Source organism: Delphinapterus leucas, chromosome 16 (genome assembly GCF_059928025.1).
Source record: "Delphinapterus leucas isolate spDelLeu-1000000601 "Yukka" chromosome 16, BTC_Dleu_Yukka2, whole genome shotgun sequence".
Classification (NCBI taxonomy): domain Eukaryota; kingdom Metazoa; phylum Chordata; class Mammalia; order Artiodactyla; family Monodontidae; genus Delphinapterus; species Delphinapterus leucas.
In genome coordinates, this window is record NC_143144.1 from 18257644 (window position 1) to 18263125 (window position 5482).

General features: G+C 41.8%; 1 non-coding gene across 1 annotated transcript; it reads right to left on the minus strand.

Annotated features, from left to right (window-relative positions):
- Positions 1-5055: 5055 nt before the first annotated feature.
- LOC115804026 (U6 spliceosomal RNA) lies at positions 5056-5158 on the minus strand. The gene has a single exon (XR_004024835.2). It is a non-coding gene; the product is annotated as a U6 spliceosomal RNA (small nuclear RNA).
- Between the last annotated feature and the right edge of the window lie 324 nt (positions 5159-5482).

Genomic DNA, 5482 nt, shown 5'->3' on the forward strand with positions numbered 1-5482 from the left:
GCCGATGAACCGTGGGACCCTGTTTTGCTAGTCCTGATTGGTCTTATTCTGTTTACAGCACCTGTTTTCCTTGGAATTACCCTCAGTTCCCATTGTCTATTCTTTCCTGCTAATACAGAAAATAAAGGGTACTTAACTATAAAGTATAGAATGATTTTTTTCAGAGAAGAAACAAAATGTTCATTTATAATTATACTCCCTTAATTTACAAAATCAATAGGAAAGGAAATATGGCTTACATATTAATCCTCTTTGTATTACAATTATGTTTTCATACTTTATATCAACTTTCCTTTTTTTGAATCATTAGGAAGAGTAGGTTTTCCTCGACAGTTGCAACCTATTTTGATCAAACACTGTTATTTATTTTATTTTATCTATTTTGTGGTGGTCAGCTTGGCTAAGGGAAGCCCCTTTAGGTGGTTCTTTTGTCCTCTGAACATTGCCTCTGGCATTTTATAAAAGTATGCATGCTGTCTGGCAGCACAGGCTGTCCCAGACCCATCCTGACTTTCCCTTGACTCCAAGACCTGGAATCAGCTATCTCCCAAAGGATCTTGGTGTTCTTTAGTAGAGAAGAGTAAGAGAGCCCCAAATCTGAGCGTTAGTGATGCACAATGAGAACAGCTGGTGGGAGTACTGACTAACAGAACTGGAAAATACATGTGCATTTTTAAAGGTGGCCACGAGTTTACACAGAATTTTGCACTTTGGTGTAGTATGTTTCCATATGCTTCTTTTCGTACAGTACGTGGTTTTATCAGCCACTAATACTCCCTATAATAGCGGCAACAATAGTGGCAACAACATTCTATGATCCCATTATCATCCCCCCCACCAAAAATTAATATCTTGTTGTAGGTCCTGTGGGCTTTTTTTTTTTTAACAAGTCATTTAGTATTTCATCTTTAAAATAGGATTGATTCTCTTATTCTCCTAGTAGTTGAAACGATTAAGCGAAATGTTGCAAAAGGCCATGAAAATGAAAACTATTTGTCCTACCTACTCCTACGTATTCTAGTACTCATACACGATCTTCCCTGGGCTCCTAGAACACACCTATGTTTTCCCATTTCCTTATCTTTGCTCACAATGTGCCCTCTTTCTCCACTTCTCTGGGCTCAGTTTAAATGGTGCCTCATCTGGGAGCATTCCAAGGCTTCGAGGCAGGATGAATTCTTGCTCTTCTGTGCTTCAGGAGTACCTCAATAATTCTGTTTTTGAAAAGCATTGGATTTTGTGATTTGTGTACACATTCATCTCCTCTAAAAAGATGAGTTTGTGGAGGGCAGAGATCATATTTTATATACCCAGAGCCTGTGTGAAGTAAAGAGATGTTTGCTGAATTGAATATTGGTTGGGTTAAATCACTCACTGATTCTTCTATTCTTGTGCAATTAAACAAACCCAAAGGGCTTCCCTGGTGGCGCAGTGGTTGAGAGTCCGCCTGCCAATGCAGGGGACGCGGGTTCGTGCCTCGGTCCGGGAAGATCCCACATGCCGTGAGGCTGCTGGGCCCGTGAGCCATGGCCACTGAGCCTGCATGTCCGGAGCCTGTGCTCCGCAATGGGAGAGGCCACAACAGTGAGAGGCCCACGTACCGCAAAAAAAACACAAACAAACAAACAAACAAAAAAAAACCCAAAGAGTTACTGATGAGGAGAACGAATAATTATTTAAAACACTACTTACTCTGATAACATTACAGGCTCTTAGGACTGAAGTGTGGGCCTCTTAAACTGTGGAACAGAACCATCTAAGAGACCTGTTAAAAATGCAGATACTCAGGCTCTACCCAAGATCTAGCGATTGAATCTGATGATGGAGCCAGGCAATCTGCATTTCTGGCATATGCTCAGATGGTTATTATCCACATCAATGTTTGAGAACCACTGTCTTGAAGAAATTCAGGCCCTCATTTCATCCAAGGCAAGAATCCTACCCAGAGACTCTTGACAACTATCTTGTCCTCATTCACATATCTTTTAGTAGCTGTTTGCAAGGGCCTTGAAACAAGGTCCTTCTGATGCTACAAAAGATTCATCTCCCAGGAAGGGAATCAAGGTGTGTGTGATAAAGCGAGGAAGAAGATCCTTCTGAATCTGTAATATTATCTCATATCGACTAGTGAGACTTTAGAATAAGCCCCCAGTGGAGCAGCAGTTCTCTCCATGTGACTGAGGTGTACTGAAATGTATGTGGGATTCTGCACCAGAATAGGTAGATATAAAAAAAAGTTTTTATTGGAGTATAGTTGATTTACAATGTTGTGTTAGTTTCTGCTGTACAGCAAAGTGAGTCAGTTACACATATACATATATCCACTCTTTTTTAGATTCTTTTCCCATATAGATCATTACAGAGTATTGAGAAGAGTTCCCTGTGCTATACAGTATATCCTTATTAGTTATCTCTTTTATACAAAATAGGCAGATTTGATTCCTAGCATTATTGCTTGCTGGCTGTGTGAGCAACGGCAGGTTAGTAAGTCTCTCTGAGTTTTTATTTTGTTTTCCATAAAATGGAGATGTGATAGCCTCCTTCGCTCTCAAGATTGTAAAGAGGACTTTGTGAGAGGCAATGACATATGTAAAACTGCTTTATTAAATCTCAAAGTGGTCTTTGTTTATTGTTATGTTCAATGCATATGTCAATTTTAAAAACATTCAGAGCATTTCTTTGACTTCTCCCAAGCACTCCTGGCTGGTAAAGTGGACCCTGGGTGCAGCCTCACTGAAGACACAAATGTAATCCATGGTGCACATGGTGACCTACCCCAATACTAGTCACAGTGCACATTAGGAGTAACGGCTTGGTCCCTCTGGTTTTCAGCCATAAACGGGAGTTAAGTTACCCATTTACACACATGAAAATGCTTTATACAAACCATGCCATGGATTGTGTTCCTGTTGTTTGCTAACATTGCCCTGCTTTGAAGGGTGTTGAGCTCTGCTTTTTTCAAATGTCTGACCTAATGCTCAGTTTGATTTAGAAGTGAAATGGGGCTGGGCCATACAGCTCAAAACAAACACTTTAGGAATTAGAGTAAAGGAGGCCATGTCCTCTGTGGAATTAGAACCAGCCCTTTGTGATGGCTTAGCTCCTCTCTCTCCTGCAGGAGGCAGTTTTATCCCACTTAGTCACCTTAGTTACTGCCTTCTGTAAGCCCAGAGCCCCCAAGTGCCTTGCACAGATAGTCACTCAATATTTCTTGAATTGTATATATACTTTTTTTTTTTTTTTGCGGTACGCGGGCCTCTCACTGTTGTGGCCTCTCCCATTGCGGAGCACAGGCTCCGGACGCGCAGGCTCAGCGGCCATGGCTCACGGGCCCAGCCGCTCCGTGGCACGTGGGATCTTCCCGGACCGGGGCACGAACCCGTGTCCCCTGAACCGGCAGGCGGACTCCCAACCACTGCGCCACCAGGGAAGCCCCTATATATACTTTTTATTCAAGGCAGATCTTGGTGTAAGACATGTTGCATTGGTGAATGTGGTGGTGATCACTTAATACTTCTCTGTAGAACTCAAAGTTCCATATACAGCTCGGATAGTATCTCTTATTTGGAAGGGTCCTTGACAATCCAGCCTTTTCCAAAATGTGCTCCATGGAGCACTAATTCTGTGAGACACTCCTTGAAGAAGTTGGAGCGGGATTCCATTGTTAACTAACTTTAGGAAACACTGCCCATCCCCTCTTGGGAGGTCTGAATGCACATGGCATACTGAACGCTGAGAAGTCCTGCAGCAGTCTCCCCTTTTGTTTTGTTGTTTGATAATATGTAACACGATTTGGGAAATTTTGCCCTCTTCTTACCTCAGCTTCCTACACCCTTAGTGGTGTGACACAGGCTGTATATACAGTAAGGGGAACCATCTCTTTTTAGGCTTTTAACTGCCACTCACTGCCTGTGAAAATTAGTCTCTAGACTAACCCAACTCCTGACTGAATGATCTTGTGATGATACTGCAGCATCTGATTATCTTCAAGGTAAAAGTTAAGAGCATTTGTTTTCTTCAACATTATTTTTAAGTAGTCAGCAAGTTCTCATATTTCAAACACCAGAAAGGAAGAAAAGGTGCTGAGAGAGAGTCCTCCTTCCCACCTCAACCCCCATCTGCTCAGCTCCCATTCTCCACCACCACCACCACCAGAAGTAACTGCTGCTTTTAACTTCTGATTTAACCTTCCGGACAATCAATGCTTAAGCATATCAGTGCCAATTCATATATATATATATATATATATATATATATATATATATATGAACCTCTTTTTTAGAAATACTAGCTTATTTTACACATTTTTCAAAGAGCAAAAATTGTTCACCATCATCCTAAGGGCATAAAAATCACAAAACTGGATTCTGCTTTGAAGCCTTAGCTTGCTCACATGAAGAAGAGATAAGAAATATGCTTGTGGAGGGCCTAGAAATCTTGCAGTTGGCAAACCAGAGATTTCTACATGGCAGGAGGCCCCATTAGGATTTGCAGTGTGTGTCAAGTTCACAAGCAAACAAAAATGCAAAGGCTCCCCCAACTTTGCCATGCAGAGATCTCTCCTGGATATTTCATTGCTGATATGAAATATGCATTATTCAAATCAAAGAAAAAGAGGTAAAATACAAAAGGAAGATTTGGGAAATGAAAAATTTAAGTACCATTTGAAGACTAGCAATTAGAAGGCCAGAAGGAGGAAAAGGGTAGCCACAGATGACACCCTGAGTGAAATATTCAGTAGTAACTGCTACTTTTTTTTCAGTTTTTTTAAAAAAATTATTTATTTATTTTTATTTTTGCCTGTGTTGGGTCTCCGTTGCTGCGTGCGGGCTTTCTCTAGTTGCAGTGAGCGGGGGCTACTCTTCATTGCAGTGTGCGGGCTTCAGTAGTTGTAGCACACGGGCTCAGTAGTTGTGGTTCATGGGCTCTAGAGTGCAGGCTCAGTAGCTGTGGCACATGGGCTTAGTTGCTCTGCAACAGGGATCTTCCCAGACCAGGGCTTGAACCCGTGTCCCATGCATTGGCAGGCAGATTCTTTTTTTTTTTTTTTTTTTTTTAAATATGGAACGCTTCATGAAGTTGCATGTCATCCTTGCGCAGGGGCCACGCTAATCTTCTCTGTATCGTTCCAATTTTAGTATATGTGCTGCCGAAGCAAGCGGCAGGCAGATTCTTAACCACTGCGCCACCAGGGAAGTCCCTCTTTTTCAGTTTTAAACCACTGAGACAGGGTGTTTGTCCAATCATCAAGGCAGTGTAACAGAATGGCTAAGAGGATTTAAAGTCAATCAGGACTCTTTTCATGACCAGCTCTGACACTTACTTTCTGTGTGATGGTGGGCAAGTTACCTAACTTCTCTGTGCCTTCATCTCATCGTCTGTAAAATGGGCCAGTAAGAGTATATACCTATCAGGACTACTGTGAAGGTTATCGGAGATGGTGCCTATAAAGAACTTAAGCAAGAGCTTGACTCAGCTGTAT